The 23766-nt window shown below is 45.2% G+C and overlaps 1 protein-coding gene across 1 annotated transcript in view; it reads left to right on the top strand.

Annotated features, from left to right (window-relative positions):
* Positions 1 to 12824: 12824 nt before the first annotated feature.
* Positions 12825 to 23766, top strand: part of P2RY2 (purinergic receptor P2Y2) — a 71450-nt gene continuing 60508 nt past the window's right edge. The window contains exon 1 of the mRNA XM_036746059.1: positions 12825 to 12962. The gene's annotated coding sequence lies outside the window, so the exon portion shown is untranslated. The remainder of the gene's footprint in view (positions 12963 to 23766) is intronic.

Raw genomic sequence — 23766 nt, 5'->3', positions numbered from 1 at the left:
TTGGCTCGGTACCAAGCTGTAGGTGAGATGGAGGAGCAAACCCAGACCCTGTACTGGGGGAACATTTAGCCTAGGGGAGATGGAGAAGAATGAGGTCTTGTACTCAGGGCAATCTCAGCAGGGGGAAAGTCAGAGAGGCAGGAGCAGACCCTCTTCAGACTTCACTGCTTAATTAGCTAGATTAGAGGCCATCCTACTGGATATAACCACAATGCCAACCAGTACATTTGTATGTTCTGAGCCCCTCTGTGTGTCTGTTGAGACACAACCCTGGTGCTGCTGAGAGGGGTGAGCTAGGAGGAGAGGCAGACCTGGGCCCCACCTTCAGAGAAACTGTGGAATTTGGCCATAGGAAAGGGAATCAAGGAACAGCTGGGTGGCACAGTGGAAAGTCATGCAGGACCTGAGTTCAAAGTCAGCCTCAGACACTTACTAGCTATGTGACCCTGGGCAAGTCACTTAACCCTGATTGCCTCCAATAAAAAAAGAAAGAAAGAGAAGGGAATCATACACATAATTAAACCATGCCATGAAAGAGTTTGCTTTTCTTACCTCCTCTCAGACCCCTCAGTCTGGCATTCAAGGCCATCAGAGTCTGGAGCCATCCTCCATCTCTAGCCTCCTCCCCCCTTGTGCTCCTCCCTCTGTCTTCCCATCCCTCAACCATACTTCAGTTTTCCCATCTTGATGCATACATGTTCCTCCACCTGGAATGCCCTCCCCAACTCCTCTCAGACCCTTCACTTGCTCCCCATCCCCTCCATCCTTCAAGGGACAAGTTCAAGACTCCCCTTCCCTAGGAAGCCCTTTTTAACTACCTTACACCCCCACTGCTCTCTTCCTCTGCTCGGGTCCTATGGCCCTGAGAACCCAAGACACACGATCCCTCTGCCTATCCCTGCCAATATATAAAATATATCATGTCTTGCTCTCTAATCATTCTCTGGGGCAGATTCTTATCTCCTAACCACACTAGGATATCCTTAAAGGCAGAAAGGAGTGTTTGCTCCTTCTATATAAGGAGAGGCTAGGTGTCACTGAGGCTGGAGTCAGCAAGACCTGAGTTCAAATCTGACCTCAGACACTTACTAGCTGCCAGACCCTGGACAAATGACTTGGCCTCAATAACAGCACTTACCTTGCCAAATTGTTATGGTGATCAAATGAGATAATATTTGTAAAGCTCTTACACAGTGCTTGACTCATAGTTGTTGTTTGTCCCTTCTTGAAGAAGACCATGACAATGGGAAGGTAATGTCATGATTGGCAAGTCAATTGGATTTAAGTGAGGCAGCCTCACTTTCACCTCCAGAGCCATCTGGGTCCAGTGGCCAGATAACAGATCAGGATGACTGGAGTTGGCCCAGGATGCAATGGGAGACCCTGGCCCATTTAAGCTAAGGTCTTTACCATGTCTCAGTTTGTCTGAGGCAATGCCTATTCAGTGACTAAGGCTAGGTAAGAAATGAGGCAAAAAATGGCTCGTAGTAGGTGATTAATAAATGCTAATTGACTGACTGACTGACTTACTGACTGATGGGAGGTAATCACAGAGAGAAGGCATTAATTAGTATTAAGGGGGACCAGGAAAGGCTTGCTCTGAAGGCTGAGATTTTAAGCACAGGTGTTCTGGTAAAGGGGAAGCTGAGTACCACAGTAAATAGAGCACTGGGCCTGGAGTCAGGAAAATCTGAATTCAGCTCTGGCCTCAGACACTACCTATGTGACCCTGAGCAAGCCACTTAACCCCGTTTTCCTCAGTTTCCTTATCTGTCAAATGAGCTGGAGAAGGAAATGACAAATCACCCTGGTATCTTTGCCAAGAAAATCCCAAATGCAGTTAAGAAGAGTCAGACACGACTAAAAGGTCTAAACAGCAACAAAAGTGGTGGTAATTATCCCCTTTGCTGAATTTACACCCGGGGTGTGAATGCAAGGTATGAAGAACAACAAGAAATCCACAGTTACAAGATTGAAGGGTGTGTGGAGAGGTAGAAAGAGGCCAAGCTGATACTGCTTTAAAAGCCAGCTGACGTCAGAGCTGGAGGGGTCCTTAAAGATCATCCCAGCAAACTCCCTTATTTTACTGAGAAAGCCCTAGAAGGGAAGGTCCTTGATCAAGGTGACACAGGGGTCAATGCCAGGGCCAGGATAGTGCCCAGCTTTCCTTATTTCTAACCCTCATCTCTCTTAACCACACTGTGCCTTCTCCTGTGGGCACCCAGGCCCAGTATGGGGAAGAGCCAGGCATTTCACCTGGAGTTTGGCAACAGAACCCAAAGCTACTGTCAGGAGAAACCCAAGGAGCGTAAAGCTAGAGTCAGAAGCCTGGCCCCATTGTGATAGAGGACGTCAGCACCACTTGTAATTCACCCCAAATGGCTGATGCCCAGGGCCTCAGTGTTCCAAAGGAAATTATTCTTTCTCCTTCTGACTGTAGTCAGAGCCTGCTGGTCCCTATAGATTCTAGCATCCCAGAGCTGTTAGGGACCTCAGGGGAATTCTGGTCCTCCCTCCCTCCCACAGTTAAGAATCCCCTTTTCAGTCTCCCCACAGGGACTCATTTCCCTCGACTCACCCATCTCTAGTAAGGTGAAAATCTCTCTCTCTCTCTCTCTCTCTCTCTCTCTGTATCTATCTCTGTGTCTCCATCTCTGTCTCTCTATGTCTCTATCTTGTGTCTCTATCCATCTCTATCTCTCTTTGTCTCTGTCTCTGCCTCTCTCTGTGTGGGTCTCTTTCTCTCTGTGTCCCTATCTCTCTGTGTCTCTGTATCTCTATCTCTCTATGTTACTGTCTCTGTCTCCCTCCCTCCCTCCCTCTCTGTCTCTGTCTCTCTCTGTCTCTGTCTCACTTTCTATCTCTCTGTCTCTCTCTCTCTCTGTCTCTCTCTCTCTGTCTGTCTCTCTCTTGGCAGTCTGTTCCACTGTGGGACAGTCCTAACTGTTAAGAAGATCTTTTTTACATTAAACTCTCTACACTCTCTCTCTTGGCAGCCTCATCAGGCTCATGGGTTCAATGATCATCTTTATGCTGGATGACTCCAAGAGTGATATATCCATCCCCAGGCTCCCTTCTGAGATAGCGACCTACATTATCACTGACTTATCAGACACTTCAAACCAGATGTCCTTTAGGTTTCTCAAACTTAACATGCCCAAAGCAGAATTAACTCATTGTCCTTGAGCCCATACCCACCCCTTTGCCCACTTTCCTACATTTCCAAACTTTCTTATTTCTGTCGAGGGCACTGCCATCCTTCTACTTAAGTTTGTAGCCTCAGAGCCATCCTCGATCCCTCACTGTCACTCAGCCACCTAATCAGTTGTCCAGTTCTGTCAATTCCACCTCCCAATCATCTCTCAAATCTCTTCCCCCTTATCTGCAGTCCACAGGGACATCACCTGAGATCAGACCATCATCATCTCATCCCTGGACGATTTCAATTTACATTTTTAATAGAGTAAAACTTTATTTTAAAATATAAAAACTCTTCTTCGCTCCAGGTAGTACAAAATCAGGCTGGGATTGGATTTGGCCCAATATTGCCAACATCGTGATTTAAAATCTAATGGTCAATTCTTTTTTTTTTTTTTGGAGAGGGGAAGGCTGGACAATTGGGGTTAAATGCCCAAGGTCGCTCAGCTAGTAAGTGTGTCAAGTGTCTGAGGACAGATTTGAACTCAGGACCTCCCAACTCCAGGGCCAGTGCTCTACTCACTGCGCCACCTAGCTGCCCTAATGATCGATTCTACCAACAAATAATGAACATCTGCTATGTGCCAGGCACCATGCTCAATGTTGGAGATACAAAGACATAAACTAAACAGTCCCTCCCCTCAAGGATCTTATAGTCTGCTTGGGAAGGAAATGACATGTGTGTATATATGTGTACACACACACACACACACACACATATTCACATGTTATTTATATAGAAATGTACCTGGTATGTACACATGCACACACACACATATACATATATATAGTATATAGACACATATACACACAGGTATGTATATATGTATGTAAATATGAATTACATAGTAGGTCAATCCTGTCAGTCAACAATCATAGCTTAAGCTAGGTGGCAGGCACTGTGCTAAGCACTGGGGACACAAAAAAAAGGCAAAAACACAGTCCCTGCCCTCCAGCCCCCAGCTGTTAAACACTACTAGTTTCTGACCCACTTTGGTTCAAGGAGGTTCCTTCTACCAACAGGGAAATCACAGGTGCAGAACAAAAGTTAAGAAAAAAAAAGGAAATTGTCTATCCTACCTACTTCACCAGGCTGTTGTGAGAAAAGTGCTTTGTAAACCTCGAAGAACTGCAGACACAGGAGCTATTATTACGTGCAAAGCTTTTTGATTTCATGTTGCATCTGGCTCCCAGAGAACAAAGCTAGAAGTGATGGACCAATGTTTCAGACAAGTAGACATCAACTGAAAAGAGAAAAATCTACCAACTTCAACACTTGCTGGAAGCTCTGGAGTGGCCCACTTTGGGGAGGGGCTTGCCTTGGTGAGTGGGGAGCTACCATAGGTCACTGGAGGTCTCTGAGTGACTATTGGGCATGGACTTGTCAGTGAGGTTGGAGAGGGGATTGATTCCCATCCAGGTACAAGTTGGCCTAGAGTCCCTCTGAAGGCCCTCTTGGCTCTGGGACTCTGGGATTCTCAGAAGTTACACAACTCAAGCCACTGGGTGTGGAGGTGGGAGGGAAGGATTGTCTGCTCTTGGATCTTTGACTGCATTCGATGGACAATGGCCCTGGGAACCCCAGACAACAGGCTGTCTGTGTTTCTCTGGCCTCCACCCGGCTCCTGGGGGCTTCTGGGAGAAGAGCCCTGGGCACAGAGACACTCTTGTCTGCTTCTTCCCTCCCCTAGCTCTATGACCAACCCCCTCCCCCACATATTTGGCCTGGGATCCAGAGCTGGTGGGGGAGGCTTGACCCAGTGTCCACTTACAGCAGTGTTGGGCAGCAGTCCCTAGGGACTTGCTTCTTTGGAAAATAGAAAGACTTGAATACATTTACACAGAGCTATATTCTTCCTTACTGGGCCCTGGGAGACAGGCAAGGTAGTAAGTGGCCTTTATCCACATTTTACAAATGGGGAAATTGAGGCCAAGAGGTGTTAAATAGCTTGCCCAGAGTTAAGTTATCATTAGGAGCTCTAACTGCATCCCCTCCCCAAACCACTCCTAGAAATCAGATTGATAATCCTACTTTGTAGTATAAATATTTAATTATTTCTAGGTACATCATGGGTTACATAACTGATCCCAATCCAGGACAGATGTCCCCAGACATCATCTACGGATTGAGTCTGAGCCGCAGTTCCAGATTGAAGCTGACCTTGAGATAGGCCCCAGACTGCGGCCTGACTCCCACCAATATCCACACTCTGTGAAGCAGTCCAGACTGAGCTGGAGTAGCTGGCTTTATTCAGCTCCTCCCCTCTGCTGATAGCATACTACAGAGGGCATGGCCTTCAGGCACTGGGTCAAGAGTGCCATCTTCCCACAGAAGAGGCCTCTCCCAGTGAGCTTCTGGGAACCTCTGTAAAGGACTGGAGTGGTGGGTGGTGGGAGTGCTGCAATACCAGTGACAATTTCCTTTTAGCCTCTGCTGGGATGGCTTCAGTGTGGGAGCTCACTCCCTAAGGAAGCAACCCAATCCATCCAGACTTGAGTGTTTCTAATCCTAACCCTAAGTCTACTCCCTACCAAGTGTCTGGCTATCACTTTATTTTATCTCCTGGGTATATAAATGGTCCTAATGATTCAGTTTGTTAATAAAAATGGTGGTTCCTGTTTCAATGGAACCTTATAGTCTTCTCCAGTAAGTGGATAGAGCCTGGAGTCAGGGAGATCTGAGTTCAAATTCTGCCTCAGGCACTTACTAGCTTTGTGATCCTAGACACATCACTTGAATTCTGACTCAGTCTCCCAATTTGTAAAATGGGAATGATAGCCTTACCTTCCAAAGTTGGTATGAAGATAAAATATTTGTAAAGTGCTTTGTAAACTCTAAAGGGCTATATAAATGCTAGCTATTATTATGACATGTGATTACATTGCATTGTGCATATAGGAATGTGCACATGCACATTGTATGTATGTATGTGGACATGTGCGTCTAAACATATGAATGTGTGTATATGTTTGCATGGTGTTATGATAATCAAACTTAGAAGATGACAAAACCAGAACTGCAGGTTTTGTCACAACAAAGTAAATTATAAAAATAAAGATAGAGATAAAGATAAAGATGCCCATGAGGGGGATTTCTGGCTTGTGTCTATTGGCACCTGGTCAGGAATGGGGGTAGGGTCTGCCACCATGCCCTAGGTGGTACCAGGAGGCCAACAAGAACAGGGTACATTCCTGAGGCAAGCAGCCATGGGAAAGGGGGGTCCAGTTCCTGTGGATTCTGCTCTCTCACCCTTGCCCAGGAGGGTGGCATTAAGCTGGCACCAACTTCAAAATGCCTGGAGAGCCCCCTTGGAGTTTGGAGCCTAACTGGCACTCAGGGGAATGGAATGATCTCAGTCTTCCTTACTTGTTGTGAGGACCCTGACTCCTGCTCTCTGAATTCCAGACCTTTTACAGTCACTCAAAAGAGCCTGAAGTCCTCTGGAAAGGAGGGGGAAAATTGGCAGCTTCAGGCTAGAGGCTGGGAATGAAATCACCCAGCCCACATGGTACAGGACCAGCTTTGAGATGCTAAACCTTCTAGTTTCCATTAACATAGCATCTGGGAATCTCAGAATCCCAGACCCCATAAAATCATAGAATCTTAGAAATAAAGAATCTTAGAATCGTGGTCATGGAATTTCAGACTTACATTCTGAGAACTTTAGAACCACAGGATCTTAAAGATTTTTTAATAAGGCATTTCAGACTCTGCATATTTCAGTTTCAACCTGCCCTTCCAGTTAAACTTCACATTACCTAACATTCAATTCAGCAAACATTTATTAAGCACCTACTGTATCCCAGGCATTGTGCAAGATACTGATGATACAAAGGAAAAAAAGTGTAAAGTCCCTGCCCTTCTGGAGATACAAAATGTATACAGATAAGTAAGGGATGTATACATATGAATAAGGAAGGTGACACTAGAAAATGGAGTGGAAAACAGCAAAGAAAGCTTCACAGGGGAAGAGGCCCCTTAGCTGAGTCTTGAAAGAAGATAAGGATGCAGTATGGCCAAGAGGAAGGACTGCATTTCAGGCATGGGCGATATTCTGTACAGTGGACAGGGCAGTGATAGAACGTCAGCTTCAAGGCAGCTAGAAGGCCAGTATGATTGGAATGTAAGGAAGAGACCTGAAATAAAAGGAGGCAGAAGCTGGGTAGTGGGGATCCTGAAATGCCCAGCTGGAGAGTTTGCATTTGATCCCAGAAGCCCCTGCAAGATTTTAGAGGCAGTGATGTGACCACACCTGAGCCTTGGGAAGATAATGGTGGCAGTTGTACAAAGGGTGCATTGAAGAAAGGAGGAGCCTTGGGAGACTAACAAGGTTATTCCAATAGTCCAGGCAAGGTGAGGGCTTCAGCTAAGGTGGATGGTCAGCTTTGTGAGGAGGAGAGACTGAGTGTGTCGGGAGGATGGATGTATATGTTCAAAGCTTCCTTCTGGTGCCACTTCCTGCAGGACAGGATGTTTTTCCTGATTTCCCTGATTCTTCCCTCCCCTCCAGGTTGTTCCTGCTTGTCTTACCATGAAATTATTTTGACCCCATCAGAATGTAAGTTTCTTGAGGGCAGGGACTGTGTTTTTGCCTTTCTTTGTATCCCCAGTGCTTAACACAGTGCCTGGCACCTAGCAAGTGCTTAATCAATGTTTGTTGACTGACAGGCTTGACCTAGTATGTAATTCATACATACATACATACACACATACACTCACGCACACACGCATACGTGCGTACACTTGCTACATGAATGTATATATAAACACATGTGTATATATGTGTGTGTATACACACATATATAAACAACATATGTGCATACGTATACGAGCACACACGCACACAGGATGTTTCCCTTCCAAGGGACTGTTTGGTTTATGTCTTTTTATCTCCAACAGCTAACAGTGCCTGGCATATAGCAGATGCTTTACTACGTGTTGGTAGAATTGAACATTAGATTCCTGTGTCACGGTGTTGATGACCTATTGGGCCAAATCCCATCCCAGCCTGCTTTTGTACTACTTGGAGCTAAGAAAAGTTTTTACATCTTAAAATAAAGCTCCACTTCATTCAAAAATATTTTAAAAAACCATTCTTAGCTCTAGAGGAAGTACAAAAAGTAGGCTGTGCTAGAATAGACCTTCACTCTTGTAATAGATTATAGAATCTTAGAGGTGAAAAGGACCTAAATGAGAAGTCATCTAAAACTTTACTCAATCTAAGGACTGCCCCTCCCCAACTTGAGGATGCTCTAGTGTTCCCCACTATTCCCTAAGAAAGTCTACTAGACTGGTTAATCAAGATACTTGATTTCGGCCACCGACCTTAAGGAGAATCATTTCCCTACTTTGGGCATCAGTTTCTTCATCAATCAGATGGGAAGACTAAGTCCTGCCCTGCTTCCCTCTCAGGGTTGTTTTGAGGTTCCAGTGAGATAATAGCCATCCATTAAAGGGCTCTGAACACCCTACAAAAAGGAATCATTTTCAGCCCTTTCCAGAAAACCTAAAAGAATCAGGATTGTCTCTAGGGATCTTCTGTTGACAAGGAGGCATCTAGCCTCTCTACTTGAAGACCTCTAGTGTTTGGGGAGCTCATTACCTCTTGAGGCATCCTATTTGACTCTAATTATAGGAAGGTTCATATAATGAGCCTCAAATCTGCCTCCTTGTCATTTCCTCCCACTCTTCCTTGTTCTACCCTTTGGGGCTGAGCAGAACAAGGCTATTCTCTCTACTCTAGGATGTTCTGCCAAATGCTTGAAGACAGGACTCATGTTCCCCTGGAGTGTTTTCAGCTTCACAGAATCCCAGAGCCAACCAGGCTCTCAGAGGGCATGTAGGCTAACACATAACTGAACAGGAATCTTTATCTTCAAAGATCTGAAGGGATGTCACATGGAGGAGAGATTAGATTTGTTCTGCTTGGCCCTCAGAGGACAGAACTCAGAGGGATCAGAGGAAGTTGTAGAGGAAGAGCATTCCTGGAGGAGTGACCATCCAGCCTTTGCTTGCAGCTCTCCAAGGAGGAGGAAGAGTTCATGACCAAATTACATTTTGGGGACTGCTCAGATTAACTGGGCATTTTCCTTCCCATTGAGCTAAAATCTTTTTCTCTATCACTTCCTCCCAATTTTGCCTTCTAGAGCCAAGCACAAGTTTGTTATTCCCTCTTCCATGTGACAGCCCTTCAAATCTTTGAAGCCAATGACACCAACCCTCAAAGGACATCTTCTCTCTAGCCTTAGCACCCTTTGTTTCTTCATCAGATCCTCTGCAAGGTAGTGTGTGTAGTGGATAAAATGGTGGACTTGGAGTCAGGAAGACTCCAGACATGTATTAGTTTGGTGACCTTGAGCAAGTCACTTCAATTCTATGGGTCTCAGTTTCCTCATTTGTAAAATGAACAGGTTGCACTCAATGATCTTTGAGGCTCCTTCCAGCTCTACGTCTATGATCCTATGATGGTTTTCAGTCCAGTGGCCCTCTTCCAGACATTCTCCAACTTGTTTTGGTCCCTCCTAAAATGTGGTGTCAGGGACTGAGCACAATCCTACTGTTCTCTGCCCTGTTTAAAACACATCTGGAACATTTGCCTTCCTCCTCAGACACTAGCTGTGTGACACTGGGCAAACCACTAAACTGCTATCTGCCTCAGTTTCCTCATCTGTAAAATGGGGTTAATAATAGCCCCTGCTTCTCAGTTGGTTTTGAAGGTAAATGAGCTGACATTTGTAAGGTACCAAGCAAACTTTCAAACGACATATAAATGCCAGTTTTGATGACGAGGATGAGGATGTTAGCTTTATTAGCTACCCCATCATACTATAGAGTCTCATTGAACTTTCAATCCACTAAAACACTCAGATCTTTAGAAAAACTACTGTCCAGCCAAACTGATCTTATCCTGTAGTGAGACAATAGATTTTTTTTGTGGGGGAGGGGATGTACGTTTATTTTTATCTGTTTCATCTTGCTAGATTCTGCCCATTATCGTCATCTTTATGGATTCTAGTTTCTCCCCCATGGCTAAAATTCTAAGACTCTTCCCATGACCCAACCCAGAAGACTCAGGACTTTCCCTCTCATTCCTCTCCTGGGACTCACTCTCTCTCCATTTATCCTACAGGGTAGCACAGGGCAGTGCTCTGGTGGGAGGCATTCTTTGGGGAGGACAAGGGCTATAGTCTCCCATTACTCAGACTGATAAAGTTTTTCCCAAGCTCTCTCAGCTGCTACAATAAAATCATCATATTTAGAGCTAGACAGGACCTTAGGTATTTTGTAGTCCAACCCCTGGATTTTACAGAGCATAAAACCAAGGCCTAGAGTGGGGAAGGGGCTTTCCCCATGTTACCTAATCACTGAGTGGTAGAATGGAGCTTTAAAGCCAGGGCCTCTGACTCCTAATCTAGAGTGTTTTCCAGGTTGCCTTGGTCAGTGAGACTCTCCTCCCTCATTGACCTTTGTTATAACCATTCTTTTTTTGTTCCCCCAAACCCAGGCTGAGACTCCTCTCTCAGCTCCCTATGTCACTGGAGATGGAAGGTCCTTTTTAGTTTATTCACTCCCTTCAGCTTCAGGTAATACTGCCTCTCCTTAAAAACTCCAACTTGGAGGCATCCACTGGAGTCTGCACATAGAAATTACCTCTCTAGCTCCTCTGGGACACGAAGCTGCCCCAGCCTTCCTAGATTAAGTAGGTGGGGTTATTTGGAGACAGAGAAACCAGCAAGGTCTGAATGAATTGGATAGATTCCAAGGACCCTAAGAGACCAAAGAGATCTGGGTGAGTTGGAGATGTCAAGGAAAACTTCCTAGAAGAAATGGGCTTGAAGAATGACCAAAATAGCAGTTCAAACCAACACATCATCAATACTAATTATTTCTCTATAAACTTTAAGGACCAAAGGAATTCAGAAGAGGGAAATATCAGTTTGGGCTGGAGCCCTCAAAGTATCTGGAAAGGAAGTTGCCCAAGGCTGGCTGGAACATTTAGAATTAACCATCTCTCCTTCCTAGATCCAGGACTGGGGGATGGAGCAGGGATATCAAAATGGGAGAGAAATTTGTAGGGACTGGGGAAACTAGGTTCTTCACAGAATCACAGAACTAGAAAGTACCAAAGAGGGTAGCTAGTTCCTTTTATACCTCTGGTGAGTAACTGACATTTATATGATGCTTTAAAGTTTGCAAAGACTTTTACACAATCTCATTTGAATCTCAGAACAAGCCCATGAGGGAGGGACTTCCTTCTCCAGGGCATTAGGCAAACAGAAGTTTAATGACTTCTCCAGGGTCCCACAGCTAGTCAGTGTCTGAGGCTGAATTTGAATTCAGATCTTCCTGACTCCAAGCCCAGTGCTCTATCCACTGGGCCCTCTAGCTGCCAGTTGTTAATACACAGATGAAGAAACCAAGGCTTAGAAAAGATGTTACTTTGCCTTACACCACTAGTGAGTGTCAAGAGTCAGGATTTGAACCTAGGTCTTCTTGATTCCAGGTTCAGGATTTGAGCCTCTACATTATTCTGGCAATATCTTTCTCCTCTCCAGATCTTCATCCAGCCTCAGCTTAAAGACTTCAGGTATGGGGAACTCCCCATCCCAAAAGGCAGCCCATTAGGTTGGAGTAAGTGAACTAATAGCATCCTTCCCAGCTCTACATCTGTGACCCTCCTCTCTCCTTTTGGAAGACTCATTGTAACTCAGACTTTCTCTATGTTCAGTCAAAATCTGCCCCTGCAATTTTTTCCCTTTGCTTCCGGTTCTGCCCTTAGGTAACAAGCAGAAAAAGTCTTATCTTTCATCTCCCTGACAGACCTTCAAATACTTAGAGACAGCTATCATGTCCTCCCACTCATCAAACACCAGGTCATAAATCTTCCCTTCCTGGGCTAACTATTCCTTCATTGATTCACCTATGGCCGGATCTGGACTCCTCTCCTCAAGCTGGTGACCCTCCGAATGGAACAGTCCTACTAGTCAATATCTTTCCTTTATATACCCGTTGCCTTTTGCCAAGCTAAACTCCACGTCTGGGAGCCTCCTCCTCTTCACATCAGTACCTCAGAGGGAACCCCTTCCTATAAAGCTCCGCTTTTGCTATCTCTTTCAGTCAATCAACCAATTAGCATTTATTAAATGCTTGATGTGATTCCCCCCAGTTGTTGGCGTACACTCATCCCCCTCCCCCCATTACCTTAATTTTATACGGATTTTTTATTTATTTGTCCGCTTAGCTGTTATGAATGCAAGCTCCTGGATGACATCTCCTACTTCATTTTTGCCTTTATGTCTCCTGTGTCCAGCACAGAGGCTTGTTGAATTAATTAACTGGAATAGAGAGGAATGGAATTGGTGAGGGGAGGCTGGAGGAGAGGAGAGAGAAGATTGGGGGAGAAGGGAAGAGGAGGCTGTTGGAGACAGGAATCTGGGCTAGGGAGAGGGGGTGGTAGGGGGTCTTTCCTGGTGGGCTTGGGTCGCTCCCTTCGTTTTAGGGAGGGACAGAGGAAGAGCAGGGACCTAGAAGACCAACGGACAGAGGGGGCGCGCTGGGCTGCGGGATCCCGGGGCGGGCTGGGCCGGGTCGGGGGCGGGGCTGGGGCTGAGACCTGAGCGCGGGACTCGGGACTGAGCCTGGGAGCAGGAAGCTGCCGGGGCAGCAGCAGGAGCAGGAGCAGCAGCAGCAGCCGCAGCAGCCACAGAAGCAGCAGCGGAGAAAGGAGGAACGCGAGAGGAACGCAGAGCAGGCTTCGTGCCGGGTGAGCTGTGGGTCCTGGCGCAAGTGACTAGGCTCCAGGGATGAAAGAGGGAGGGGCTGGGTGTGCGTATGTGTGTGCGCGTGTGTTCCCGTCCAACTTTATTAGTGTGCTTATGTGTGCGACTGCGTGAGTACATTTGTGAAATGTGATTATTGTGTAATTGCGATGTGTTCACCAATGTCTGTGTGATTGCGTGAGTGCGACTTTATAAGTGCCTCTGTATGTGAATGAGTGCGTTTCTGAGAGGGTGATTGTTTGTGTAACTGTAATTGTATCTCACTTTGTGAGACCGTCGTGTGAGCGTGTTCGTGTGTGTCCATGTGCGTTTGTCAAACTTCTTATATATTTATGTAACTGTGTGACTGTGAGATTGTCACTTTGCGTATGTCTTCCCTTCCTTGCCTTTCTCCTCCAAGAATCTATCTGTAAAGGGTGCGTAAATCGCGGTGTGCGTTTGGGCTGTGCTATCCCGGTCTGCCTGGGTCTGGCCTATTTAAGACCGAGAGAAGGTAAGGAGGGGGTGTGTTAGCGCTCCCCAGACTGGGGGCAGGTAGTTTGAGTGGATGGGTCCTGCAGACTGATCCTGCTGCCGGTATCCCCGCTCCGCTTGACTACCTCCCCTTCGCGTGCGCCCCACGCCAGTTCCCAGCGTTTGCCCCGGCTGTTTTGTGGGGGTGAGCGGAGGTCTCTTCGGGCTTTTTTACTCCTGGCCTCTGCCTTTCCAGCCCCTCCCCACAGCGACTTTAGTCCCGCTTGCCCCACCCTGCCCCCCTCCGCCCGGGAGCTTTAGTTTATGCCACACACGTTATTAACATGTGTCCACATGCCCCCTCGGGACATGACATACATGATAGTTCAGCCCAGCGGAAAGGAGTGCTGTGCCAGGAGTCAGGAGGTCTGGGTTCGAGTCAGTTCTGATACAGATGGGCTATGTGACCTTAACAAGTCCCTTGCCTTGGTGGTGGTGGTGGTAGTGGTGGTGGGGTTCAGTTCCTCCTCCCGAAGATGGGGAATATAATAATGTTTTCTATGCCTGGTGGCACCGCAGCAGGTGTCTGCATAAATATTTGAAGAATTGGCTAGAGACACGAAAACTGTCAGGGACCCAAAGGATTATATATATGATCCATAAGCCTTAGGGCCGCAAGGGATCCGAGAGAGAGAGAAACTGAGGCCCACTGAGGAGGGGGGTACTTATCCAGTAACACACTAGGTCTTTTCTTGCCACTATAGCACAGTTTCCTCTAACTCCCCTGCTCCATCCCCATGCTGCTAGTGGGGAGGCCCAGAACTGAGAAGAGTAAGGCCTTTCTTGTTGCTCATCTGGTTGCTGGGGACCTTCTGACCCTTCAGGGTTTCCCCTTTGTGGGTTCCCTGTAACTCAGCCCCAGAGCTAGCAAACAGGTAGCATCCACCAGGTCCCACTGTTTAAGCCATTATCTGTTGTTTTGGTTTATTAATTATTTCTGTCTGGGCATTACCAGTTTTGGAATGAACCAGTTTTTAAAATTTCTATTACTTTTGGATTATCTGCTTTTTAAGATTTCCTTCCTCTGCATTATTTACTGTTTTGAATTATTAATTGTTTTAGGTTATTGTTTTGTTTCTTTTTTCTTTGCATTTTTATTATCTAGCACTGTGCCTGACATCCATTGGGAAGTTAATAAATCTTTGTTGAATGGAATTAAACTGAATTTAGATTATTCAGTGTTTTTTGCTTTTTATTGCTTTTTGATTCTTTGCTTTTTTGAATTATCCATTGGTGTAGGTGATTCTTGGTTTTGCATTAATGGTTGTTTTTCCTAATTTTTGCTGCTTTAGATTATCGGATGTTTGAGATTATGCTTTTTTGGTATGTTTAGCTTTTAAATTTTTTTCTGCCCTTTCAGATTGTTGCTTTTGGGATGATGTATTTAGGCATTTAGGTTTGGTGAGGGGGGTGTCTCTGACTTTTTATTATCCAAGTGCTAGGAGAAGCTCTAAGGCTGGAGGGTGCACCTTATGACCCCTAATGTAGCTGCTTTGGAAGGGAGAGAAGGCAGGGGGGAAGAGGAGTCCTGTCCTCTGGTTGCTCAGGGGTGCAGGAGTACCCTCTAGGGGTACTGGGCCCTGGGGGAGGAATGGAGCTTGTAATGAGCCTGTACCCTGGGAGATGAAGAAGTTTGGAAGACAAGGAAGTGAGGGTAGAGAATACACCACTGGGTAAAGCCAAGCCATGTTCAGTTCCAGTAGACATGTATAGACTGGATGCCTCCCAAGAACCCAGCCCAGGGATGTACTGTGGGGGAGGAGGAAGAGATCCAGGGCTGGCCTTTTGGGAGTGCCTTGTCTAGCTGGAGAGGTCAAACTATTTACTGGACTAGAAGAGGTAAAGCTTGCAGCACTTGAAATCCAAAGACCTGGGTTCAAATTCTGATTCATGTACTTAGTGACTATGTGACCATAGTCGATTTACTTAACTATTCTGAGCCTCAGTTTCCTCACATGTTTCCTTACATGAGGATACCTGTAATACCCTACTTAACAGAGTTTCTGTGAAGCTTAAATGAGATGATATATGTAAATTGCTTTGCAAACACTGAGGGCTGTAGGAATGTTACTTATCCTCATCTTTGCTCTGCCTGTGAGGCTGTGTGACCTTGGTCCAGTCCCTTTCCCTCTTTGGTCTTCAGTTTTCCCACCAGTAATATGAGGGCACCAGTAAAATGGGGCAGCTAGGTGGTACAGTGGATAGAGTGCCAGGCCTGGAGTCAGGAAGACTCCTTTTCCTGAGTTCAAATCCAGCTTCAGATACTAGCTGTGTGACCTTGGGCAAGTCACTTAACTCTGTTTGCCTCAGTTTCCTCATCTGTTAGATGAACAGGAGAAGGAAATGGCAAACCATTTCAATATCTTTATCAAGAAAATTTCAAATGAGGTCACAAAGAGTCAGAAGTGACCAAAACGACAGACAAACAGCAATTTGAGGAGCTTGGAAGAGATGAGATCCAAGTTCTCTCCCAGTTCTGACATTCTGAGTTATTTCTAAGTTAATTCTAAGACTAATCAATGAACAAGTATTTATGAAGCACCCACCATGTTCCAGGCACTGTGCTATGTGCTGGGTATAAAAGAGCAAAAATGAAACAGCCCCTGCCCTCAGAGAATTTATGTTCTAATGGGATATAAAACATGTACACATACAGGGTATCCCAAAAGTCTCAGTGCTGTTTTAAGCTTTAAAGTTTAAAACAGTACTGAGACTTTTGGGACACTTTGTATATATAACCACAAAATATATACAGTTAGGTAACTGATAATAGAAAGTCACTGAAAAGCAAATCTTGACAATGTGAGAGGTGGACAAGTGGGCAAGTCATTTCCTCTAGATAGGCCTTAATTTCCCCATCTGTAAACTGAAGAGATTGGATTAAGTGGCATTCCCCCCCCCCCCAACTCCAGAGGTAGGAGCCTATGATCCAGTCCTGGATCTTGTATTTTGGGCTCTGGAAAGGACAAGGGGAGATCACTGTGGGCTGGGGTGGTCAGCCAGGGTCTTCCTGGAAGAGACAGCACTTGAACGGCAGCCTCATAATGTAACGAGTTTACCATCACTAGAGATCTTCAAGTGAAGATCAGATGACCTTGTATTGGAAAATCTAGAGATGGGATTCCTGGCCAGGCATAGGTTAGATTAGATGTCCTCTAATGTCCCTTCTGGCCCTGAGATTCTATGATCCTGGTATGTGGAAAAGGGTGGAGAAGATGGAGGAGGGAAGCTGGTGGAGGAACTCCAAGGGGTCCTCCAGTAGGGAAGCATGGCCAGCAACTGCAGAGGCTTGCCTGGCAGGTGGGCTGGAGGTGGGGAGGTCTTTTCAGGCTGGAAAGGTTATCCGGCAGCAGGTGCCAGGGATAGGGGCACTGAGGCTTGGGTCAATGGTGCCAGGAGAGCTTTGGGGTAGGTGGCTTGGAGCCTAGAGCTGGGCATGGGGCCAGCCTGGGCAAGCTGGGACAGGAAGACCTAGTGCCTCTCAATAAGAGATCTGTTAGTGTAGTAGAAAGTGCTGGGCCAGGAAACTCAGTTCTAGGCCCCACTCTGCTACTTCCTCGCTGGGTGACCCCCCGGGGGAAATCAGATCTCTCCTTCAACAAGCCTCAGCTCCTCATCTATAAAGCCGGGGTAATGACACCATCTTACCTAGGGCTGTTGTGTGGAAGTCACTTTTTTTCGATATAAATTTATTTATTTTCAGTTTTCAACATTCACTTCTGCAAGATTCTGAATTCCACATTTTCCCTCCCTCTCTCCCCTCCCCCCACCCCAGGACAGTATGCATTGATTACCCCTCCCCCAATCTGCCTCCCTTTTATTACACCCCACCCCCCCTTCTCGTATCCCCTTCCCTTCTGTTTTCCTGTAGGGCAAGATAGATTTCTACACCCCATTGCCTGTATATCTTTATTTATATGGAAATCACTTTAAAAACAACATGGAAGTGTGAGATTTTTTTTTAATCCCCATTTTTTTTTTTATTCTCAGAGCCAGAAGGGACCTTGGGCAAGTCACTGCTTTGTGGACTTCAGTTTCCTCATCTGCGAAATGTAGGGGTTGGACTAGATGACCTCTAAGGTCTTTTCAGGCTTGCCCTCTATGACCTTTGGCCCTGTGACCTATCATCTTGTCCAATCTCTTTCCCTTCCACAGGCTCCCTAGCAATCAGTAAGTCAATCAGCATTTATTAAGCTCTTACTGTGTGCCCGGCACTGGGCTAGGCCCTGGGAATCCAAGTATAAAGAAAGAAACAATTCCTACACATAAGGACTGTGTTACGTTGGAGCGGGGGACACCACAAGTACATAAGAAAACTTGTGCAGGATAGTAATAACTGCCATTTATACGGTATGTTGAGGCTTGCAAAATCTCATTTGAGGCTCACAGCAAGCCTGGGACATAGGTGCTATTATTCTCCCCATCTTACAGGTGAGGAAACTGAGGGTAGACAATGGTTAAGTGACTTGCCCAGGGTCACACAGCTAATGTCTCAGGGCAGATTTGAACTAAGGCCTTTCTGGCTCCAGGTCCAGTACTCTAGTCACTGACATCTAGCTGCCCCTGAATCATTATACAGTGAATAATTACAAATAGATAGAAAGTAGTTAAAGAAAAGGTAGCTTGGGATGGGGGCAGGGCAGCAGCACATGGGGGACAGGAGAGGCTTCACATAGAAGATCGAGCCTGAACTGCTTCTTAAAGAATGAGAGGGGGAGGGGAAGGGAATAATATGATGCCTACAATGGGCCAGGCACTGTGCTTTTTACAAATACGATCCTCGAAACAGCCCTGGGAGGTTGGTGCCCTTATTGATTCCGTTTTACAGATGAGGAAACTGAGGCAGACAACAAGTTAAGGGACTTGCCCAGGGTCATGCAGCTGCTAGTGAATGGATTTGAACTCAGGTTTGATTGACTGCAGGCCCAACACTCTCCTCACTTGTACCACCAGATGCCAGAAGGTAAAAAATGTATGTATTCCAATGCATTCCAGGGTTGATCAGTGTAAAGTCATGGAGAGTTGAGAAAGAGTGCCTTTTTCTCCAGCTTCTTCTTGAACATGTCTGCCTCCTAAAGAAGGGCCCTAGGAGGCACTATAGTGCACAGGGTGCTGGGCCTGGAGGCAGGAAGACCTGAGTTAAAATTCTGCCTCAGATACTGAACTGGCTGTGTGACTCTGGGCAAGTCACTCAACCTCTGCTCATCTGTAGAAAGGGGATAATAATGGCTCCTGCCTTCCAGGGTCATCGTGAGGGTCCAGTGAGAAAATAATTATAAAGTGCTTAGCACAGTGCCTGGCACATGGCAAGGGCTATATAAATATTATTATTATTATTATTATCATTGTTTTCTTTCCTTCTTCTTCTTCTTCTTCTTCTTCTTCTTCTTCTTCTTCTTCTTCTTCTTCTTCTTCTTCTTCTTCTTCTTTTTCTTCTTCTTCTTCTTCTTCTTCTTCTTCTTCTTCTTCTTCTTCTTCTTCTTCTTCTTCTTCTTCTTCTTCTTCTTCTTCTTCTTCCTCTTCTTCTTTTCCTCCTCCTCCTCCTCCTCCTCCTCCTCTTCCTCCTACCAGGAAACCATCTTGTTCTGACTATTAGCGTTTCCTTTTATTGAGTCTAAATCTGCTTCTCTAGAACTTATTCACTTTGGTCCTTGTTTAGTTCAACTAAGTAGGCATTTATAAAGTGTCTACCGTATGCAAAGCCCAGTGCTCCCTAGTGGGGGAGATAGCAAAGTTTAGACGAGTCTTGGGCACCTGCCTTCATGGTGCTCTCCTGCTGGGATGCCAACAAGATACAAGGAACACCCCAAATTAATGATAAGGGCATTAGAGAGAAAACAGGCCTTTGGTCCGCAGGAAAAGGTTGTTAGTGAAGTGTTGGAAATCAGGGAAAACTCCTGGAAGAGTTGACTTCTTGGCAGAGAGAGAATGATCTAAAGCTTGAGCAAAAGCCCAGAGGCCAGAGAGAATAGGGAAGATCCATCGGGAAAGAGAACAGTTTGGCTGAAGGACAGAGGATACGGAGGGAAGTCCTAAGGTCCCTCTCAGCCCAGACAATTATCGTATGTTTTCAGAACTGTTCCAGTGCCAGGATTCTGCGCTTCTTTGGGCCCATCTATATCTATATCTATATCTATATCTATATCTATATCTATATCTATATCTATATCTATATCTATATCTACATCTACATCTACATCTATATCTACATCTATATCTATATCTACATCTATATCTACATCTATATATCTATATCTATATCTGTATCTGTATCTATATCTATATCTATATCTACATCTACATCCACATCTACATCCACATCTACATCTACATCTACATCTACATCTATATCTATATCTGTATCTATATCTATATCTACCTACATACATATATACACATACATGCACGCATACCTACATACATACACATGCATGCTCATACATACATACAGCTAGGTGCCTCAGTGGAGAATTGTTGGGCCTGGAGTCAGGAACACTCATCCTCCTGAGTGCAAATCCAGCCTCAGACACTTAGTAGCTGTGTGTGACCCTAGGCAAGTCACTTAACCCTGTTTGCCTCAGTTTCCTCATCTGTAAAATGAGCTAAGGAAGGAATTGGCATTCTAGATGCTAAGGGTCCTTTCAGATTTAACATTCTATGTTCTAAAAACCTCAGGACTCTCCTAACTCTATGAGAACTGGGAATTACACAAGTTTGATTCTAAGGCATGGGGCAAGAATGTTACTCCAGGGGCCGGGGACTGGGTTTGATCCTTGTATGAGAAACTCTCAATTATCTAGATAATTGGTGGGTGGTGACATACAGCAAAGCTGTGTTTCCAGACACCCTGAGCCTCCTGGTGAGTTCATTCTCTAGGAAGTTCTCAATTCATTCTGGTAGAACTACTGAGTACAGAATGTTGGAACTGGAAGAGCTCTTGGAGACCATTCAGACCAACCAGATCAACCCCTTCATTTAATAGATGAGGGGAAACTGAGCTCCAGAATGGGGAAGGCCACACAGGGACCCAGTGACAGGGCCAGACTTAGAACCCAGTCCTGTGACTTCTGGTTCAGAGTTCTTCGTACCAAGCTACTTCTGCCTCGCCTGAAGTTGATCTCATTAGGAAAAGAAATCAGCTGGAAGGAGGAGAAAAAGAGAGAGATAGAGACACAGAGAGAGACTGACAAGAGAAAAATTCCTAAATCATGTACAAAGGATTTTTAGATTATCTACAGTTTTATTATCCAGTGTGTATATGTGTGTTTGTGTGTGATGATGGTGGAGGTGTCTTAAAAATAGCTTCCATTTGTCTAATGCTTTAAGGTTTTCAGAGCCCAGCCCAGTGAGATGAGGGCTGACCCTATCAAGCCCCTGATTCAACGAACAGCCGTGCTGCTTCTTCCTTTTGCCTCTAGGATTAAATGCAGACTCTTCTGTTTGGCATTTAAAGCCCTCCACAGATAACCTCAACCTCCCTTTCCAGCATTACTACCCTCTGCACTCCTTTAAGAACTATTCAGTTCAGCCAAACTGGCTTTCTTAATGTTTGCCATATATGCGCTCCATCTTCTGCCTCCCTGATTTTGCCCAGGCTGCCTGTCCCCCTGTGCCTGGAATGCTCTTCCCCTTCACTTCTGCCTCCTGGAATCCTTGTCTGCTGTCAAGGCTCAGTTCAGCTAATACCTTCTCTACAGGGAGCCTTTCCCACCAAGTTATCTTACCTCTATTTTCTCTAAGTAATGGAAGCCAGTCCAACCTCATAACTATATCATCTATCTATCTATCTATCTATCTATCTATCTATCTTCTGTCTGTCTGTCTATCTATCCATCCATCCATCCATCCATCCATCCATCTGTCTGTCTATCCATCTCCATCCATCTGTCCATCCATCTATCTCTCTATCTATATGTAGACATACATGCATAAATATATGTATATTTCAGTTCAGTCACTTTTTTTCAGTCATGTCTGACTCTTACTGGGGTTTTCTTGGCAAAGATACTGGAGTGGTTTGTCAATTCCTTCCTTAGCTCATTTTACAGATGAGGAAACTGAGGCAAACAGGGTTAAGTGACTTGCCTAGGGTTACACACAGCTAATAAGTGTCTGAGGCTGGATATGAGCTCAGGAAGATGAGTCTTCCTGACTCCAGGCCCAACAATTTTCCACTGAAGCACCTAGCTGTATGTATGTGTGCAAGCACGCATGTGTATATATGTAGGTATGCATGCATGTTTGTGTGTATATGTATGTAGGTATACATATACATAGATATAGATATATATAGATATGCACATTGCCTCCCCCAGCTAGGTTGTAAGTTCCTTAGGGACTTGACTCTTTTCCTTTTTGTCTTTGTATTCTCAGCATCTAGAAAGGTGCCTGCTGCATATAAGTGCTTGAAAAATACTTCTTGTTGGGTTGCAAGTGTCATTCCCATTTTACAGGTGAGGACATTGAGGTTCAGACTATCAAGGGAAACTTACTTGTCTATGGGCATACAGACAGGTGTCAGACTGGATTTGAATCTAGATCCCTTGACTCCAAATCTAGTTAAATTTTGCTATGTAACAGCTCCTGCCACACAGATTCCTAGATTCCTGCTTCAGGTACAGGTTAGATTCTATGCTCTCTAGGCTTTTTCTGCTGAGACAATCTAGGATTATCTGTGATTTTTTTTTCCTTGGGAAGGAGGGGTGGGAGGATGGGATGAGGTAGGAGCTTGACTGGTGTTTTTGGATTGTAATATAGTAATACACTGCAGTGTAGTGGAAAGAGCGATGCATCTAGAAATCATGGGACATGGGAATCAGGAAGATTGGGTTCAAATCCTCATTCTGTTACTTACTACATTTACTTATGTAGTCTTGGGTATAACACTTGTCTCTGAGTCTGTTTCCTCTATTACCCCCCTTCCAAATTCTAGGTTCCTATGGACCAGGTTTGATCCTGGAGACTACCCCCAAATATAATACATTTTTGGCTTATTGTGTCCATACCCATGGTTTATTCTGGGGAATTTCTGAATCTAGTTCATCTCTGGATTTACACAGGTGTGGGTAAAAAAGTTTCCTTGATACGGTACAAGCCCTCCGGGTAACAAATACATTTATGGGGCACAGTCTTTTTATTTCACCGAACAAAAAATGTAGACAGAAGAATCATATGAACCCATAAATAATGTAGAAGATACATCAAGTTTTCATAGTAGCTCATCAACAGTCAGTTCAGTTCCTCCCCTTTTCTCTGGAAGAGGGAATCTTAAGGACCCCCAGACCATCACTGCAAGGATTGCTCTCTCCTTTATAGAGAATTGAACTTGGGGGCTACTAGAGGGGCAGCATCCCAAACTTCCAATTAGTCCCTTTTTTACGCTCATGAATCCCCCTGAAAGTTTGAATGTGGCTGTCTCTTCTGCAAGGAATCTATTAATATCTCTTAAAAAGGTGGTCCTCTATCTCTTCACTCCCTAATTGCTATGCTCCCAGGATTTTTCTAGAAGGAAAACAGAAGGGGGGAAAGTATGGAAATGTCTGAAAGTGGTCTGTCGACTCTCTTTACTAGGTAGGGCAACACAAAAGATTGCTGACTCCTTCCACAACAGTCTGTCCTCCCAGATTGGTTGTTGTTTTTCAGTCCTGTCCAACTCTTCAAGACCCCATTTGTTTCTTGGCAAAGATACTGGAGTGATTTGCCATTTCCTTCCCCAGCTAATATTACAGATGAGGAAACTGAGGCAAACAGGGTTAAGTGACTTGCCCAGGATTACATAGCTAGGAATTGTCTGAGGCCTCATTTGAACTCAGGAAGACTGACTCCAGGCCCTGCAGTAGTGTGGCACCTAGCTGCTTACATCCTCCAGAGGTCCAAGCCAAACTACTTTATCTGGGGGCATCCCCAGCCACTGAGACCTAATTAAGATATTGCTTTTGTCCTTTCTACAAGAGACTTTTTTTTTTGATAGAGGATGATGCTTTCAGAAGTCCCTAATAAAGGCTGTGAAGTTCATTAATGTATTAGGGGATTCTCCTAACAGCTTCATAATTTCTTAATATATCTCTCAGATTACCCTCCCCACCAATTACCAGTACAGGCAAAGGGAACACATCCTATCTCCCATTTCCCAGACCTTCCCTATGAGCTTGGGCCATAGGGAAGGAAGGGGGATAGGGTGGGAGCAGGGGAGAATCCAGGCTTGGTTAGAGAAAGGTGAGGCCTTAACCACTAACCCCTGAGAGGCAGGGGGCAGTTGGGATAAATCTTTGCCTA

This window comes from Trichosurus vulpecula, chromosome 2 (genome assembly GCF_011100635.1).
Source record: "Trichosurus vulpecula isolate mTriVul1 chromosome 2, mTriVul1.pri, whole genome shotgun sequence".
NCBI lineage: Eukaryota > Metazoa > Chordata > Mammalia > Diprotodontia > Phalangeridae > Trichosurus > Trichosurus vulpecula.
The sequence above is the reverse complement of the archived record's forward strand: the minus strand, read 5'-3'. Positions and strand labels throughout refer to the sequence as shown.